This window comes from Pleurodeles waltl, chromosome 1_1 (genome assembly GCF_031143425.1).
Source record: "Pleurodeles waltl isolate 20211129_DDA chromosome 1_1, aPleWal1.hap1.20221129, whole genome shotgun sequence".
Taxonomy (NCBI): Eukaryota; Metazoa; Chordata; class Amphibia; order Caudata; family Salamandridae; genus Pleurodeles; species Pleurodeles waltl.
In genome coordinates this window covers 759,110,466-759,131,022 of record NC_090436.1, presented here as the reverse complement: position 1 = coordinate 759,131,022, position 20,557 = coordinate 759,110,466, and positions in this window count along the sequence as shown.

The window sequence follows — 20,557 nt, the reverse complement described above, 5'->3', positions numbered from 1 at the left end:
TTGGCCTGTAGCTCAGCCGCCACCTAGGGAAACCTACCAAACCTGTGCATTTCTGAAAACTAGAGACCTAGGGGAATCCAAGATGGGGTGACTTGTGTGGCTCGGACCAGGTTCTGTTACCCAGAATCCTTTGCAAACCTAAAAATTTGGCTAAAAAAACACATGTTCCTCACATTTCTGTGGCAGAAAGTTCTTGAATATGAGAGGAGCCACAAAATTCCTTCCACCCAGCGTTCCCCCACGTCTCCCGATAAAAATGATACCTCACTTGTGTGGGTAGGCCTAGCGCCCGCGACAGGAAACGCCCCAAAGCGCAACGTGGACACAGAGAAATTTTTGAAGGAAAACAGAGGTGTTTTTTGCAAAGTGCCTACCTGTAGATTTTGGCCTGTAGCTCAGCCGCCACCTAGGGAAACCTACCAAACCTGTGCATTTCTGAAAACTAGAGACCTAGGGGAATCCAAGATGGGGTGACTTGTGTGGCTCGGACCAGGTTCTGTTACCCAGAATCCTTTGCAAACCTCAAAATTTGGCTAACAAAACACATGTTCCTCACATTTCTGTGGCAGAAAGTTCTGGAATCTGAGAGGAGCCACAAATTTCCTTCCACCCAGCGTTCCCCCACGTCTCCCAATAAATATGATACCTCACTTGTGGGGGTAGGCCTAGCGCCCGCAACAGGAAACGCCCCAAAGCGCAACGTGGACACAGCCAAATTTTTGAAGGAAAACAGAGGTGTTTTTTGCAAAGTGCCTACCTGTAGATTTTGGCCTGTAGCTCAGCCGCCACCTAGGGAAACCTACAAAACCTGTGCATTTCTGTAAACTAGAGACCTAGGGGAATCCAAGATGGGGTGACTTGTGTGGCTCGGACCAGGTTCTGTTACCCAGAATCCTTTGCAAACCTCAAAATTTGGCTAAAAAAACACATGTTCCTCACATTTCTGTGACAGAAAGTTCTGGAATCTGAGAGGAGCCACAAATTTCCTTCCACCCAGCGTTCCCCCACGTCTCCCGATAAAAATGATACCTCACTTGTGTGGTAGGCCTAGCGCCCGCGATAGGAAAGGCCCCAAAGCGCAACGTGGACACAGCCAAATTTTTGAAGGAAAACAGAGGTGATTATTGCAAAGTGCCTACCTGTAGATTTTGGCCTGTAGCTCAGCCGCCACCTAGGGAAACCTACCAAACCTGTGCATTTCTGAAAACTAGAGACATAGGGGAATCCAAGATGGGGTGACTTGTGTGGCTCGGACCAGGTTCTGTTACCCAGAATCCTTTGCAAACCTCAAAATTTGGCTAAAAAAACACATGTTCCTCACATTTCTGTGGCAGAAAGTTCTGGAATCTGAGAGGAGCCACAAATTTCCTTCCACCCAGCGTTCCCCCACGTCTCCCGATAAAAATGATTCCTCACTTGTGTGGGTAGGCCTAGCGCCCGCGACAGGAAACGCCCCAAAGCGCAACGTGGACACAGACAAATTTTTTAAGGAAAACAGAGGTGTTTTTTGCAAAGTGCCTACCTGTAGATTTTGGCCTGTAGCTCAGCCGCCACCTAGGGAAACCTACCAAACCTGTGCATTTCTGAAAACTAGAGACCTAGGGGAATCCAAGATGGGGTGACTTGTGTGGCTCGGACCAGGTTCTGTTACCCAGAATCCTTTGCAAACCTCAAAATTTGGCTAAAAAAACACATGTTCCTCACATTTCTGTGGCAGAAAGTTCCGGAATCTGAGAGGAGCCACAAATTTCCTTCCACCCAGCGTTCCCCCACGTCTCCCGATAAAAAACATACCTCACTTGTGTGGGTAGGCCTAGCGCCCGCGACAGGAAATGCCTCAAAGCGCAACGTGGAAACAGACAAATTTTTGAAGGAAAACAGAGGTGTTTTTTGCAAAGTGCCTACCTGTAGATTTTGGCCTGTAGCTCAGCCGCCACCTAGGGAAACCTACCAAACCTGTGCACATCTGAAAACTAGAGACCTAGGGGAATCCAAGATGGGGTGACTTGTGTGGCTCGCATCAGGTTCTGTTACCCAGAATCCTTTGCAAACCTCAAAATTTGGCTAAAAAAACACATGTTCCTCACATTTCTGTGGCAGAAAGTTCTGGAATCTGAGAGGAGCCACAAATTTCCTTCCACCCAGCGTTCCCCCACGTCTCCCGATAAAAATGATACCTCACTTGTGTGGGTAGGCCTAGCGCCCGCGACAGGAAAGGCCCCAAAGCGCAACGTGGACACAGCCAAATTTTTGAAGGAAAACAGAGGTGTTTTTTGCAAAGTGCCTACCTGTAGATTTTGGCCTGTAGCTCAGCCGCCACCTAGGGAAACCTACCAAACCTGTGCATTTCTGAAAACTAGAGACCTAGGGGAATCCAAGATGGGGTGACTTGTGTGGCTCGGACCAGGTTCTGTTACCCAGAATCCTTTGCAAACCTCAAAATTTGGTTAAAAAAACACATGTTCCTCACATTTCTGTGGCAGAAAGTTCTGGAATCTGAGAGGAGCCACAAAATTCCTTCCACCCAGCGTTCCCCCACGTCTCCCGATAAAAATGATACCTCACTTGTGTGGGTAGGCCTAGCACCCGCGACAGGAAAGGCCCAAAAGCGCAACGTGGACACAGCCAAATTTTTGAAGGAAAACAGAGGTGTTTTTTGCAAAGTGCCTACCTGTAGATTTTGGCCTGTAGCTCAGCCGCCACCTAGGGAAACTTACCAAACCTGTGCATTTCTGAAAACTAGAGAGCTAGGGGAATCCAAGATGGGGTGACTTGTGTGGCTCGGACCAGGTTCTGTTACCCAGAATCCTTTGCAAACCTCAAAATTTGCCTAAAAAAACACATGTTCCTCACATTTCTGTGGCAGAAAGTTCTGGAATCTGAGAGGACCCACAAATTTCCTTCCACCCAGCGTTCCCCTACGTCTCCCGATAAAAATGATACCTCACTTGTATGGTTAGGCCTAGCGCCCGCGACAGGAAACGCACCAAAGCGCAACGTGGACACAGCCAAATTTTTTAAGGAAAACAGAGGTGTTTTTTGCAAAGTGCCTACCTGTAGATTTTGGCCTGTAGCTCAGCCGCCACCTAGGGAAACCTACCAAACCTGTGCATTTCTGTAAACTAGAGACCTAGGGGAATCCAAGATGGGGTGACTTGTGTGGCTCGGACCAGGTTCTGTTACCCAGAATCCTTTGCAAACCTCAAAATTTGGCTAAAAAAACACATGTTCCTCACATTTCTGTGACAGAAAGTTCTGGAATCTGAGAGGAGCCACAAATTTCCTTCCACCCAGCGTTCCCCCACGTCTCCCGATAAAAATGATACCTCACTTGTGTGGTAGGCCTAGCGCCCGCGACAGGAAAGGCCCCAAAGCGCAACGTGGACACAGCCAAATTTTTGAAGGAAAACAGAGGTGTTTTTTGCAAAGTGCCTACCTGTAGATTTTGGCCTGTAGCTCAGCCGCCACCTAGGGAAACCTACCAAACCTGTGCATTTCTGAAAACTAGAGACATAGGGGAATCCAAGATGGGGTGACTTGTGTGGCTCGGACCAGGTTCTGTTACCCAGAATCCTTTGCAAACCTCAACATTTTCCTCACATTTCTGTGGCAGAAAGTTCTGGAATCTGAGAGGAGCCACAAATTTCTTTCCACCCAGCGTTCCCCCACGTCTCCCGATAAAAATGATACCTCACTTGTGTGGGTAGGCCTAGCGCCCGCAACAGGAAACGCCCCAAAGCGCAACGTGGACACAGACAAATTTGCCTACCTGTAGATTTTGGCCTGTAGCTCAGCCGCCACCTAGGGAAACCTACCAAACCTGTGCATTTCTGAAAACTAGAGACCTAGGGGAATCCAAGATGGGGTGACTTGTGTGGCTCGGACCAGGTTCTGTTACCCAGAATCCTTTGCAAACCTCAAAATTTGGCTAAAAAAATACATGTTCCTCACATTTCTGTGGCAGAAAGTTCTGGAATCTGAGAGGAGCCACAAATTTCCTTCCACCCAGCGTTCCCCCACGTCTCCCGATAAAAATGATACCTCACTTGTGTGGGTAGGCCTAGCGCCCGCGACAGGAAACGCCCCAAAGCGCAACGTGGACACAGCCAAATTTTTGAAGGAAAACAGAGGTGTTTTTTGCAAAGTGCCTACCTGTAGAGTTTGGCCTGTAGCTCAGCCGCCACCTAGGGAAACCTACCAAACCTGTGCATTTCTGAAAACTAGAGACGTAGGGGAATCCAAGATGGGGTGACTTGTGTGGCTCAGACCAGGTTCTGTTACCCAGAATCCTTTGCAAACCTCAAAATTTGGCTAAAAAAACACATGTTCCTCACATTTCTGTGGCAGAAAGTTCTGGAATCTGAGAGGAGCCACAAATTTCCTTCCACCCAGAGTTCCCCCACGTCTCCCGATAAAAATGATACCTCACTTGTGTGGGTAGGCCTAGCGCCCGCGACAGGAAAGGCCCCAAAGCGCAACGTGGACACAGCCAAATTTTTGAAGGGAAACAGAGGTGTTTTTTGCAAAGTGCCTACCTGTAGATTTTGGCCTGTAGCTCAGCCGCCACCTAGGGAAACCTACCAAACCTGTGCATTTCTGAAAACTAGAGACCTAGGGGAATCCAAGATGGGGTGACTTGTGTGGCTCGGACCAGGTTCTGTTACCCAGAATCCTTTGCCAACCTCAAAATTTGGCTAAAAAAACACATGTTCCTCACATTTCTGTGGCAGAAAGTTCTGGAATCTGAGAGGAGCCACAAATTTCCTTCCACCCAGCGTTTCCCCACGTCTCCCGATAAAAATGATACCTCACTTGTATGGTTAGGCCTAGCGCCCGCGACAGGAAACGCCCCAAAGCGCAACGTGGACACAGCCAAATTTTTGAAGGAAAACAGAGGTGTTTTTTGCAAAGTGCCTACCTGTAGATTTTGGCCTGTAGCTCAGCCGCCACCTAGGGAAACCTACCAAACCTGTGCATTTCTGAAAACTAGAGACCTAGGGGAATCCAAGATGGGGTGACTTGTGTGGCTCGGACCAGGTTCTGTTACCCAGAATCCTTTGCAAACCTCAAAATTTGGCTACAAAAACACATGTTCCTCACATTTCTGTGGCAGAAAGTTCCGGAATCTGAGAGGAGCCACAAATTTCCTTCCACCCAGCGTTCCCCCACGTCTCCCGATAAAAATGATACCTCACTTGTGTGGGTAGGCCTAGCGCCCGCGACAGGAAACGCCCCAAAGCGCAATGTGGACACAGCCAAATTTTTGAAGGAAAACAGAGGTGTTTTTTGCAAAGTGCCTACCTGTAGATTTTGGCCTGTAGCTCAGCCGCCACCTAGGGAAATCTACCAAACCTGTGCATTTCTAAAAACTAGAGACCTAGGGAAATCCAAGATGGGGTGACTTGTGTGGCTCGGACCAGGTTCTGTTACCCAGAATCCTTTGCAAACCTCAAAATTTGGCTAAAAAAACACATGTTCCTCTCATTTCTGTGGCAGAAAGTTCTGGAATCTGAGAGGAGCCACAAAATTCCTTCCACCCAGCGTTCCCCCACGTCTCCCGATAAAAATGATACCTCACTTGTATGGTTAGGCCTAGCGCCCGCGACAGGAAACGCCCCAAAGCGCAACATGGACACAGCCAAATTTTTTAAGGAAAACAGAGGTGTTTTTTGCAAAGTGCCTACCTGTAGATTTTGGCCTGTAGCTCAGCCGCCACCTAGGGAAACCTACCAAACCTGTGCATTTCTGAAAACTAGAGACCTAGGGGAATCCAAGATGGGGTGACTTGTGTGGCTCGGACCAGGTTCTGTTACCCAGAATCCTTTGCAAACCTCAAAATTTGGCTAAAAAAACACATGTTCCTCACATTTCTGTGGCAGAAAGTTCTGGAATCTGAGAGGAACCACAAATTTCCTTCCACCCAGCGTTCCCCCACGTCTCCCGATAAAAATGATACCTCACTTGTGTGGGTAGGCCTAGCGCCCGCGACAGGAAACGCCCCAAAGCGCAACGTGGACACAGACAAATTTTTGAAGGAAAACAGAGGTGTTTTTGGCAAAGTGCCTACCTGTAGATTTTGGCCTGTAGCTCAGCCGCCACCTAGGGAAACCTACCAAACCTGTGCATTTCTGAAAACTAGAGACCTAGGGGAATCCAAGATGGGGTGACTTGTGTGGCTCGGACCAGGTTCTGTTACCCAGAATCCTTTGCAAACCTCAAAATTTGGCTAAAAAAACACATGTTCCTCACATTTCTGTGGCAGAAAGTTCTGGAATCTGAGAGGAGCCACAAATTTCCTTCCACCCAGTGTTCCCCCACGTCTCCCGATAAAAATGATACCTCACTTGTGTGGGTAGGCCTAGCGCCCGCGACAGGAAACGCCCCAAAGCGCAACGTGGACACAGCCAAATTTTTGAAGGAAAACAGAGGTGTTTTTTGCAAAGTGCCTACCTGTAGAGTTTGGCCTGTAGCTCAGCCGCCACCTAGGGAAACCTACCAAACCTGTGCATTTCTGAAAACTAGAGACGTAGGGGAATCCAAGATGGGGTGACTTGTGTGGCTCGGACCAGGTTCTGTTACCCAGAATCCTTTGCAAACCTCAAAATTTGGCTAAAAAAACACATGTTCCTCACATTTCTGTGGCAGAAAGTTCTGGAATCTGAGAGGAGCCACAAATTTCCGTCCACTCAGAGTTCCCCCACGTCTCCCGATAAAAATGATACCTCACTTGTGTGGGTAGGCCTAGCGCCCGCGACAGGAAAGGCCCCAAAGCGCAACGTGGACACAGCCAAATTTTTGAAGGAAAACAGAGGTGTTTTTTGCAAAGTGCCTACCTGTAGATTTTGGCCTGTAGCTCAGCCGCCACCTAGGGAAACCTACCAAACCTGTGCATTTCTGAAAACTAGAGACCTAGGGGAATCCAAGATGGGGTGACTTGTGTGGCTCGGACCAGGTTCTGTTACCTAGAATCCTTTGCAAACCTCAAAATTTGGCTAAAAAAACACATGTTCCTCACATTTCTGTGGCAGAAAGTTCTGGAATCTGAGAGGAGCCACAAATTTCCTTCCACCCAGCGTTTCCCCACGTCTCCCGATAAAAATGATACCTCACTTGTATGGTTAGGCCTAGCGCCCGCGACAGGAAACGCCCCAAAGCGCAACATGGACACAGCCACATTTTTTAAGGAAAACAGAGGTGTTTTTTGCAAAGTGCCTACCTGTAGATTTTGGCCTGTAGCTCAGCCGCCACCTAGGGAAACCTACCAAACCTGTGCATTTCTGAAAACTAGAGACCTAGGGGAATCCAAGATGGGGTGACTTGTGTGGCTCGGACCAGGTTCTGTTACCCAGAATCCTTTGCAAACCTCAAAATTTGGCTACAAAAACACATGTTCCTCACATTTCTGTGGCAGAAAGTTCCGGAATCTGAGAGGAGCCACAAATTTCCTTCCACCCAGCGTTCCCCCACGTCTCCCGATAAAAATGATACCTCACTTGTGTGGGTAGGCCTAGCGCCCGCGACAGGAAACGCCCCAAAGCGCAACGTGGACACAGACAAATTATTTAAGGAAATCAGAGGTGTTTTTTGCAAAGTGCCTACCTGTAGATTTTGGGCTGTAGCTCAGCCGCCACCTAGGGAAACCTACCAAACCTGTGCATTTCTGAAAACTAGAGACCTAGGGGAATCCAAGATGGGGTGACTTGTGTGGCTCGGACCAGGTTCTGTTACCCAGAATCCTTTGCAAACCTCAAAATTTGGCTAAAAAAACACATGTTCCTCACATTTCTGTGGCAGAAAGTTCTGGAATCTGAGAGGAGCCACAAATTTCCTTCCACCCAGCGTTCCCCCACGTCTCCCGATAAAAATGATACCTCACTTGTGTGGGTAGGCCTAGCGCCCGCGACAGGAAAGGCCCCAAAGCGCAACGTGGACACAGCCACATTTTTGAAGGAAAACAGAGGTGTTTTTTGCAAAGTGCCTACCTGTAGATTTTGGCCTGTAGCTCAGCCGCCACCTAGGGAAACTTACCAAACCTGTGCATTTCTGAAAACTAGAGACCTAGGGGAATCCAAGATGGGGTGACTTGTGTGGCTCGGACCAGGTTCTGTTACCCAGAATCGTTTGCAAACCTCAAAATTTGGCTAAAAAAACACATGTTCCTCACATTTCTGTGGCAGAAAGTTCTGGAATCTGAGAGGACCCACAAATTTCCTTCCACCCAGCGTTCCCCCACGTCTCCCGATAAAAATGATACCTCACTTGTATGGTTAGGCCTAGCGCCCGCGACAGGAAACGCACCAAAGCGCAACGTGGACACAGCCAAATTTTTGAAGGAAAACAGAGGTGTTTTTTGCAAAGTGCCTACCTGTAGATTTTGGCCTGTAGCTCAGCCACCACCTAGGGAAACCTACCAAACCTGTGCATTTCTGTAAACTAGAGACCTAGGGGAATCCAAGATGGGGTGACTAGTGTGGCTCGGACCAGGTTCTGTTACCCAGAATCCTTTGCAAACCTCAAAATTTGGCTAAAAAAACACATGTTCCTCACATTTCTGTGACAGAAAGTTCTGGAATCTGAGAGGAGCCACAAATTTCCTTCCACTCAGAGTTCCCCCACGTCTCCCGATAAAAATGATACCTCACATGTGTGGTAGGCCTAGCGCCCGCGACAGGAAAGGCCCCAAAGCGCAACGTGGACACAGACAAATTTTTTAAGGAAAACAGAGGTGTTTTTTGCAAAGTGCCTACCTGTAGATTTTGGCCTGTAGCTCAGCCGCCACCTAGGGAAACCTACCAAACCTGTGCATTTCTGAAAACTAGAGACCTAGGGGAATCCAAGATGGGGTGACTTGTGTGGCTCGGACCAGGTTCTGTTACCCAGAATCCTTTGCAAACCTCAAAATTTGGCTAAAAAAACACATGTTCCTCACATTTCTGTGGCAGAAAGTTCTGGAATCTGAGAGGAACCACAAATTTCCTTCCACCCAGCGTTCCCCCACGTCTCCCGATAAAAATGATACCTCACTTGTATGGTTAGGCCTAGCGCCCGCGACAGGAAACGCCCCAAAGCGCAACATGGACACAGCCACATTTTTTAAGGAAAACAGAGGTGTTTTTTGCAAAGTGCCTACCTGTAGATTTTGGCCTGTAGCTCAGCCGCCACCTAGGGAAACCTACCAAACCTGTGCATTTCTGAAAACTAGAGACCTAGGGGAATCCAAGATGGGGTGACTTGTGTGGCTCGGACCAGGTTCTGTTACCCAGAATCCTTTGCAAACCTCAAAATTTGGCTACAAAAACACATGTTCCTCACATTTCTGTGGCAGAAAGTTCCGGAATCTGAGAGGAGCCACAAATTTCCTTCCACCCAGCGTTCCCCCACGTCTCCCGATAAAAATGATACCTCACTTGTGTGGGTAGGCCTAGCGCCCGCGACAGGAAACGCCCCAAAGCGCAACGTGGACACAGACAAATTATTTAAGGAAATCAGAGGTGTTTTTTGCAAAGTGCCTACCTGTAGATTTTGGGCTGTAGCTCAGCCGCCACCTAGGGAAACCTACCAAACCTGTGCATTTCTGAAAACTAGAGACCTAGGGGAATCCAAGATGGGGTGACTTGTGTGGCTCGGACCAGGTTCTGTTACCCAGAATCCTTTGCAAACCTCAAAATTTGGCTAAAAAAACACATGTTCCTCACATTTCTGTGGCAGAAAGTTCTGGAATCTGAGAGGAGCCACAAATTTCCTTCCACCCAGCGTTCCCCCACGTCTCCCGATAAAAATGATACCTCACTTGTGTGGGTAGGCCTAGCGCCCGCGACAGGAAAGGCCCCAAAGCGCAACGTGGACACAGCCACATTTTTGAAGGAAAACAGAGGTGTTTTTTGCAAAGTGCCTACCTGTAGATTTTGGCCTGTAGCTCAGCCGCCACCTAGGGAAACTTACCAAACCTGTGCATTTCTGAAAACTAGAGACCTAGGGGAATCCAAGATGGGGTGACTTGTGTGGCTCGGACCAGGTTCTGTTACCCAGAATCGTTTGCAAACCTCAAAATTTGGCTAAAAAAACACATGTTCCTCACATTTCTGTGGCAGAAAGTTCTGGAATCTGAGAGGACCCACAAATTTCCTTCCACCCAGCGTTCCCCCACGTCTCCCGATAAAAATGATACCTCACTTGTATGGTTAGGCCTAGCGCCCGCGACAGGAAACGCACCAAAGCGCAACGTGGACACAGCCAAATTTTTGAAGGAAAACAGAGGTGTTTTTTGCAAAGTGCCTACCTGTAGATTTTGGCCTGTAGCTCAGCCACCACCTAGGGAAACCTACCAAACCTGTGCATTTCTGTAAACTAGAGACCTAGGGGAATCCAAGATGGGGTGACTAGTGTGGCTCGGACCAGGTTCTGTTACCCAGAATCCTTTGCAAACCTCAAAATTTGGCTAAAAAAACACATGTTCCTCACATTTCTGTGACAGAAAGTTCTGGAATCTGAGAGGAGCCACAAATTTCCTTCCACTCAGAGTTCCCCCACGTCTCCCGATAAAAATGATACCTCACATGTGTGGTAGGCCTAGCGCCCGCGACAGGAAAGGCCCCAAAGCGCAACGTGGACACAGACAAATTTTTTAAGGAAAACAGAGGTGTTTTTTGCAAAGTGCCTACCTGTAGATTTTGGCCTGTAGCTCAGCCGCCACCTAGGGAAACCTACCAAACCTGTGCATTTCTGAAAACTAGAGACCTAGGGGAATCCAAGATGGGGTGACTTGTGTGGCTCGGACCAGGTTCTGTTACCCAGAATCCTTTGCAAACCTCAAAATTTGGCTAAAAAAACACATGTTCCTCACATTTCTGTGGCAGAAAGTTCTGGAATCTGAGAGGAACCACAAATTTCCTTCCACCCAGCATTCCCCCACGTCTCCCGATAAAAATGATACCTCACTTGTGTGGGTAGGCCTAGCGCCCGCGACAGGAAACGCCCCAAAGCGCAACGTGGACACAGACACATTTTTGAAGGAAAACAGAGGTGTTTTTTGCAAAGCGCCTACCTGTAGATTTTGGCCTGTAGCTCAGCCGCCACCTAGGGAAACCTACCAAACCTGTGCATTTCTGAAAACTAGAGACCTAGGGGAATCCAAGATGGGGTGACTTGTGTGGCTCGGACCAGGTTCTGTTACCCAGAATCCTTTGCAAACCTCAAAATTTGGCTAAAAAAACACATGTTCCTCACATTTCTGTGGCAGAAAGTTCTGGAATCTGAGAGGAGCCACAAATTTCCTTCCACCCAGTGTTCCCCCACGTCTCCCGATAAAAATGATACCTCACTTGTGTGGGTAGGCCTAGCGCCCGCGACAGGAAACGCCCCAAAGCGCAACGTGGACACAGCCAAATTTTTTAAGGAAAACAGAGGTGTTTTTTGCAAAGTGCCTACCTGTAGAGTTTGGCCTGTAGCTCAGCCGCCACCTAGGGAAACCTACCAAACCTGTGCATTTCTGAAAACTAGAGACGTAGGGGAATCTAAGATGGGGTGACTTGTGTGGCTCGGACCAGGTTCTGTTACCCAGAATCCTTTGCAAACCTCAAAATTTGGCTAAAAAAACACATGTTCCTCACATTTCTGTGGCAGAAAGTTCTGGAATCTGAGAGGAGCCACAAATTTCCGTCCACTCAGAGTTCCCCCACGTCTCCCGATAAAAATGATACCTCACTTGTGTGGGTAGGCCTAGCGCCCGCGACAGGAAAGGCCCCAAAGCGCAACGAGGACACAGCCAAATTTTTGAAGGAAAACAGAGGTGTTTTTTGCAAAGTGCCTACCTGTAGATTTTGGCCTGTAGCTCAGCCGCCACCTAGGGAAACCTACCAAACCTGTGCATTTCTGAAAACTAGAGACCTAGGGGAATCCAAGATGGGGTGACTTGTGTGGCTCGGACCAGGTTCTGTTACCCAGAATCCTTTGCAAACCTCAAAATTTGGCTAAAAAAACACATGTTCCTCACATTTCTGTGGCAGAAAGTTCTGGAATCTGAGAGGAGCCACAAATTTCCTTCCACTCAGAGTTCCCCCACGTCTCCCGATAAAAATGATACCTCACTTGTGTGGTAGGCCTAGCGCCCGCGACAGGAAAGGCCCCAAAGCGCAACGTGGACTCAGACAAATTTTTTAAGGAAAACAGAGGTGTTTTTTGCAAAGTGCCTACCTGTAGATTTTGGCCTGTAGCTCAGCCGCCACCTAGGGAAACCTACCAAACCTGTGCATTTCTGAAAACTAGAGACCTAGGGGAATCCAAGATGGGGTGACTTGTGTGGCTCGGACCAGGTTCTGTTACCCAGAATCCTTTGCAAACCTCAAAATTTGGCTAAAAAAACACATGTTCCTCACATTTCTGTGGCAGAAATTTCTGGAATCTGAGAGGAACCACAAATTTCCTTCCACCCAGCGTTCCCCCACGTCTCCCGATAAAAATGATACCTCACTTGTGTGGGTAGGCCTAGCGCCCGCGACAGGAAACGCCCCAAAGCGCAACGTGGACACAGACAAATTTTTGAAGGAAAACAGAGGTGTTTTTTGCAAAGTGCCTACCTGTAGATTTTGGCCTGTAGCTCAGCCGCCACCTAGGGAAACCTACCAAACCTGTGCATTTCTGAAAACTAGAGACCTAGGGGAATCCAAGATGGGGTGACTTGTGTGGCTCGGACCAGGTTCTGTTACCCAGAATCCTTTGCAAACCTCAAAATTTGGCTAAAAAAACACATGTTCCTCACATTTCTGTGGCAGAAAGTTCTGGAATCTGAGAGGAACCACAAATTTCCTTCCACCCAGCGTTCCCCCACGTCTCCCGATAAAAATGATACCTCACTTGTGTGGTAGGCCTAGCGCCCGCGACAGGAAAGGCCCCAAAGCGCAACGTGGACACAGACAAATTTTTTAAGGAAAACAGAGGTGTTTTTTGCAAAGTGCCTACCTGTAGATTTTGGCCTGTAGCTCAGCCGCCACCTAGGGAAACCTACCAAACCTGTGCATTTCTGAAAACTAGAGACCTAGGGGAATCCAAGATGGGGTGACTTGTGTGGCTCGGACCAGGTTCTGTTACCCAGAATCCTTTGCAAACCTCAAAATTTGGCTAAAAAAACACATGTTCCTCACATTTCTGAGGCAGAAAGTTCTGGAATCTGAGAGGAACCACAAATTTCCTTCCACCCAGCGTTCCCCCACGTCTCCCGATAAAAATGATACCTCACTTGTGTGGGTAGGCCTAGCGCCCGCGACAGGAAACGCCCCAAAGCGCAACGTGGACACAGACAAATTTTTGAAGGAAAACAGAGGTGTTTTTTGCAAAGTGCCTACCTGTAGATTTTGGCCTGTAGCTCAGCCGCCACCTAGGGAAACCTACCAAACCTGTGCATTTCTGAAAACTAGAGACCTAGGGGAATCCAAGATGGGGTGACTTGTGTGGCTCGGACCAGGTTCTGTTACCCAGAATCCTTTGCAAACCTCAAAATTTGGCTAAAAAAACACATGTTCCTCACATTTCTGTGGCAGAAAGTTCTGGAATCTGAGAGGAACCACAAATTTCCTTCCACCCAGCGTTCCCCCACGTCTCCCGATAAAAATGATACCTCACTTGTGTGGGTAGGCCTAGCGCCCGCGACAGGAAACGCCCCAAAGCGCAACGTGGACACAGACAAATTTTTGAAGGAAAACAGAGGTGTTTTTTGCAAAGTGCCTACCTGTAGATTTTGGCCTGTAGCTCAGCCGCCACCTAGGGAAACCTACCAAACCTGTGCATTTCTGAAAACTAGAGACCTAGGGGAATCCAAGATGGGGTGACTTGTGTGGCTCGGACCAGGTTCTGTTACCCAGAATCATTTGCAAACCTCAAAATTTGGCTAAAAAAACACATGTTCCTCACATTTCTGTGGCAGAAAGTTCTGGAATCTGAGAGGACCCACAAATTTCCTTCCACCCAGCGTTCCCCCACGTCTCCCGATAAAAATGATACCTCACTTGTATGGTTAGGCCTAGCGCCCGCGACAGGAAACGCACCAAAGCGCAACGTGGACACAGCCAAATTTTTGAAGGACAACAGAGGTGTTTTTTGCAAAGTGCCTACCTGTAGATTTTGGCCTGTAGCTCAGCCGCCACCTAGGGAAACCTACCAAACCTGTGCATTTCTGAAAACTAGAGACCTAGGGGAATCCAAGATGGGGTGACTTGTGTGGCTCGGACCAGGTTCTGTTACCCAGAATCCTTTGCAAACCTCAAAATTTGGCTAAAAAAACACATGTTCCTCACATTTCTGTGGCAGAAAGTTCTGGAATCTGAGAGGAACCACAAATTTCCTTCCACCCAGCGTTCCCCCACGTCTCCCGATAAAAATGATACCTCACTTGTGTGGGTAGGCCTAGCGCCCGCGACAGGAAACGCCCCAAAGCGCAACGTGGACACAGACAAATTTTTGAAGGAAAACAGAGGTGTTTTTTGCAAAGTGCCTACCTGTAGATTTTGGCCTGTAGCTCAGCCGCCACCTAGGGAAACCTACCAAACCTGTGCATTTCTGAAAACTAGAGACCTAGGGGAATCCAAGATGGGGTGACTTGTGTGGCTCGGACCAGGTTCTGTTACCCAGAATCCTTTGCAAACCTCAAAATTTGGCTAAAAAAACACATGTTCCTCACATTTCTGTGGCAGAAAGTTCTGGAATCTGAGAGGAGCCACAAATTTCCTTCCACCCAGTGTTCCCCCACGTCTCCCGATAAAAATGATACCTCACTTGTGTGGGTAGGCCTAGCGCCCGCGACAGGAAACGCCCCAAAGCGCAACGTGGACACAGCCAAATTTTTGAAGGAAAACAGAGGTGTTTTTTGCAAAGTGCCTACCTGTAGAGTTTGGCCTGTAGCTCAGCCGCCACCTAGGGAAACCTACCAAACCTGTGCATTTCTGAAAACTAGAGACGTAGGGGAATCCAAGATGGGGTGACTTGTGTGGCTCGGACCAGGTTCTGTTACCCAGAATCCTTTGCAAACCTCAAAATTTGGCTAAAAAAACACATGTTCCTCACATTTCTGTGGCAGAAAGTTCTGGAATCTGAGAGGAGCCACACATTTCCGTCCACTCAGAGTTCCCCCACGTCTCCCGATAAAAATGATACCTCACTTGTGTGGGTAGGCCTAGCGCCCGCGACAGGAAAGGCCCCAAAGCGCAACGTGGACACAGCCAAATTTTTGAAGGAAAACAGAGGTGTTTTTTGCAAAGTGCCTACCTGTAGATTTTGGCCTGTAGCTCAGCCGCCACCTAGGGAAACCTACCAAACCTGTGCATTTCTGAAAACTAGAGACCTAGGGGAATCCAAGATGGGGTGACTTGTGTGGCTCGGACCAGGTTCTGTTACCTAGAATCCTTTGCAAACCTCAAAATTTGGCTAAAAAAACACATGTTCCTCACATTTCTGTGGCAGAAAGTTCTGGAATCTGAGAGGAGCCACAAATTTCCTTCCACCCAGCATTTCCCCACGTCTCCCGATAAAAATGATACCTCACTTGTATGGTTAGGCCTAGCGCCCGCGACAGGAAACGCCCCAAAGCGCAACATGGACACAGCCAAATTTTTTAAGGAAAACAGAGGTGTTTTTTGCAAAGAGCCTACCTGTAGATTTTGGCCTGTAGCTCAGCCGCCACCTAGGGAAACCTACCAAACCTGTGCATTTCTGAAAACTAGAGACCTAGGGGAATCCAAGATGGGGTGACTTGTGTGGCTCGGACCAGGTTCTGTTACCCAGAATCCTTTGCAAACCTCAAAATTTGGCTACAAAAACACATGTTCCTCACATTTCTGTGGCAGAAAGTTCCGGAATCTGAGAGGAGCCACAAATTTCCTTCCACCCAGCGTTCCCCCACGTCTCCCGATAAAAATGATACCTCACTTGTGTGGGTAGGCCTAGCGCCCGCGACAGGAAAGGCCCCAAAGCGCAACGTGGACACAGCCAAATTTTTGAAGGAAAACAGAGGTGTTTTTTGCAAAGTGCCTACCTGTAGATTTTGGCCTGTAGCTCAGCCGCCACCTAGGGAAACTTACCAAACCTGTGCATTTCTGAAAACTAGAGACCTAGGGGAATCCAAGATGGGGTGACTTGTGTGGCTCGGACCAGGTTCTGTTACCCAGAATCCTTTGCAAACCTCAAAATTTGGCTAAAAAAACACATGTTCCTCACATTTCTGTGGCAGAAAGTTCTGGAATCTGAGAGGAGCCACAAATTTCCTTCCACCCAGCGTTCCCCCACGTCTCCCGATAAAAATGATACCTCACTTGTATGGTTAGGCCTAGCGCCCGCGACAGGAAACGCACCAAAGCGCAACGTGGACACAGCCAAATTTTTGAAGGAAAACAGAGGTGTTTTTTGCAAAGTGCCTACCTGTAGATTTTGGCCTGTAGCTCAGCCACCACCTAGGGAAACCTACCAAACCTGTGCATTTCTGTAAACTAGAGACCTAGGGGAATCCAAGATGGGGTGACTAGTGTGGCTCGGACCAGGTTCTGTTACCCAGAATCCTTTGCAAACCTCAAAATTTGGCTAAAAAAACACATGTTCCTCACATTTCTGTGACAGAAAGTTCTGGAATCTGAGAGGAGCCACAAATTTCCTTCCACTCAGAGTTCCCCCACGTCTCCCGATAAAAATGATACCTCACATGTGTGGTAGGCCTAGCGCCCGCGACAGGAAAGGCCCCAAAGCGCAACGTGGACACAGACAAATTTTTTAAGGAAAACAGAGGTGTTTTTTGCAAAGTGCCTACCTGTAGATTTTGGCCTGTAGCTCAGCCGCCACCTAGGGAAACCTACCAAACCTGTGCATTTCTGAAAACTAGAGACCTAGGGGAATCCAAGATGGGGTGACTTGTGTGGCTCGGACCAGGTTCTGTTACCCAGAATCCTTTGCAAACCTCAAAATTTGGCTAAAAAAACACATGTTCCTCAAATTTCTGTGGCAGAAAGTTCTGGAATCTGAGAGGAACCACAAATTTCCTTCCACCCAGCATTCCCCCACGTCTCCCGATAAAAATGATACCTCACTTGTGTGGGTAGGCCTAGCGCCCGCGACAGGAAACGCCCCAAAGCGCAACGTGGACACAGACAAATTTTTGAAGGAAAACAGAGGTGTTTTTTGCAAAGTGCCTACCTGTAGATTTTGGCCTGTAGCTCAGCCGCCACCTAGGGAAACCTACCAAACCTGTGCATTTCTGAAAACTAGAGACCTAGGGGAATCCAAGATGGGGTGACTTGTGTGGCTCGGACCAGGTTCTGTTACCCAGAATCCTTTGCAAACCTCAAAATTTGGCTAAAAAAACACATGTTCCTCACATTTCTGTGGCAGAAAGTTCTGGAATCTGAGAGGAGCCACAAATTTCCTTCCACCCAGTGTTCCCCCACGTCTCCCGATAAAAATGATACCTCACTTGTGTGGGTAGGCCTAGCGCCCGCGACAGGAAACGCCCCAAAGCGCAACGTGGACACAGCCAAATTTTTGAAGGAAAACAGAGGTGTTTTTTGCAAAGTGCCTACCTGTAGAGTTTGGCCTGTAGCTCAGCCGCCACCTAGGGAAACCTACCAAACCTGTGCATTTCTGAAAACTAGAGACGTAGGGGAATCTAAGATGGGGTGACTTGTGTGGCTCGGACCAGGTTCTGTTACCCAGAATCCTTTGCAAATCTCAAAATTTGGCTAAAAAAACACATGTTCCTCACATTTCTGTGGCAGAAAGTTCTGGAATCTGAGAGGAGCCACAAATTTCCGTCCACTCAGAGTTCCCCCACGTCTCCCGATAAAAATGATACCTCACTTGTGTGGTAGGCCTAGCGCCCGCGACAGGAAAGGCCCCAAAGCGCAACGTGGACACAGACAAATTTTTTAAGGAAAACAGAGGTGTTTTTTGCAAAGTGCCTACCTGTAGATTTTGGCCTGTAGCTCAGCCGCCACCTAGGGAAACCTACCAAACCTGTGCATTCCTGAAAACTAGAGACCTAGGGGAATCCAAGATGGGGTGACTTGTGTGGCTCGGACCAGGTTCTGTTACACAGAATCCTTTGCAAACCTCAAAATTTGGCTAAAAAAAACACATGTTCCTCACATTTCTGTGGCAGAAAGTTCTGGAATCTGAGAGGAACCACAAATTTCCTTCCACCCAGCGTTCCCCCACGTCTCCCGATAAAAATGATACCTCACTTGTGTGGGTAGGCCTAGCGCCCGCGACAGGAAACGCCCCAAAGCGCAACGTGGACACAGACAAATTTTTGAAGGAAAACAGAGGTGTTTTTTGCAAAGTGCCTACCTGTAGATTTTGGCCTGTAGCTCAGCCGCCACCTAGGGAAACCTACCAAACCTGTGCATTTCTGAAAACTAGAGACCTAGGGGAATCCAAGATGGGGTGACTTGTGTGGCTCGGACCAGGTTCTGTTACCCAGAATCCTTTGCAAACCTCAAAATTTGGCTAAAAAAACACATGTTCCTCACATTTCTGTGGCAGAAAGTTCTGGAATCTGAGAGGAGCCACAAATTTCCTTCCACCCAGTGTTCCCCCACGTCTCCCGATAAAAATGATACCTCACTTGTGTGGATAGGCCTAGCGCCCGCGACAGGAAACGCCCCAAAGCGCAACGTGGACACAGCCAAATTTTTGAAGGAAAACAGAGGTGTTTTTTGCAAAGTGCCTACCTGTAGAGTTTGGCCTGTAGCTCAGCCGCCACCTAGGGAAACCTACCAAACCTGTGCATTTCTGAAAACTAGAGACGTAGGGGAATCCAAGATGGGGTGACTTGTGTGGCTCGGACCAGGTTCTGTTACCCAGAATCCTTTGCAAACCTCAAAATTTGGCTAAAAAAACACATGTTCCTCACATTTCTGTGGCAGAAAGTTCTGGAATCTGAGAGGAGCCACAAATTTCCGTCCACTCAGAGTTCCCCCACGTCTCCCGATAAAAATGATACCTCACTTGTGTGGGTAGGCCTAGCGCCCGCGACAGGAAAGGCCCCAAAGCGCAACGTGGACACAGCCAAATTTTTGAAGGAAAACAGAGGTGTTTTTTGCAAAGTGCCTACCTGTAGATTTTGGCCTGTAGCTCAGCCGCCACCTAGGAAAACCTACCAAACCTGTGCATTTCTGAAAACTAGAGACCAAGGGGAATCCAAGATGGGGTGACTTGTGTGGCTCGGACCAGGTTCTGTTACCTAGAATCCTTTGCAAACCTCAAAATTTGGCTAAAAAAACACATGTTCCTCACATTTCTGTGGCAGAAAGTTCTGGAATCTGAGAGGAGCCACAAATTTCCTTCCACCCAGCGTTTCCCCACGTCTCCTGATAAAAATGATACCTCACTTGTATAGTTAGGCCTAGCGCCCGCGACAGGAAACGCCCCAAAGCGCAACATGGACACAGCCAAATTTTTTAAGGAAAACAGAGGTGTTTTTTGCAAAGTGCCTACCTGTAGATTTTGGCCTGTAGCTCAGCCGCCACCTAGGGAAACCTACCAAACCTGTGCATTTCTGAAAACTAGAGACCTAGGGGAATCCAAGATGGGGTGACTTGTGTGGCTCGGACCAGGTTCTGTTACCCAGAATCCTTTGCAAACCTTAAAATTTGGCTACAAAAACACATGTTCCTCACATTTCTGTGGCAGAAAGTTCCGGAATCTGAGAGGAGCCACAAATTTCCTTCCACCCAGCGTTCCCCCACGTCTCCCGATAAAAATGATACCTCACTTGTGTGGGTAGGCCTAGCGCCCGCGACAGGAAACGCCCCAAAGCGCAACGTGGACACAGACAAATTATTTAAGGAAATCAGAGGTGTTTTTTGCAAAGTGCCTACCTGTAGATTTTGGCCTGTAGCTCAGCCGCCACCTAGGGAAACCTACCAAACCTGTGCATTTCTGAAAACTAGAGACCTAGGGGAATCCAAGATGGGGTGACTTGTGTGGCTCGGACCAGGTTCTGTTACCCAGAATCCTTTGCAAACCTCAAAATTTGGCTAAAAAAACACATGTTCCCCACATTTCTGTGGCAGAAAGTTCTGGAATCTGAGAGGAGCCACAAATTTCCTTCCACCCAGCGTTCCCCCACGTCTCCCGATAAAAATGATACCTCACTTGTGTGGGTAGGCCTAGCGCCCGCGACAGGAAAGGCCCCAAAGCGCAACGTGGACACAGCCACATTTTTGAAGGAAAACAGAGGTGTTTTTTGCAAAGTGCCTACCTGTAGATTTTGGCCTGTAGCTCAGCCGCCACCTAGGGAAACTTACCAAACCTGTGCATTTCTGAAAACTAGAGACCTAGGGGAATCCAAGATGGGGTGACTTGTGTGGCTCGGACCAGGTTCTGTTACCCAGAATACTTTGCAAACCTCAAAATTTGGCTAAAAAAACACATGTTCCTCACATTTCTGTGGCAGAAAGTTCTGGAATCTGAGAGGACCCACAAATTTCCTTCCACCCAGCGTTCCCCCACGTCTCCCGATAAAAATGATACCTCACTTGTATGGTTAGGCCTAGCGCCCGCGACAGGAAACGCACCAAAGCGC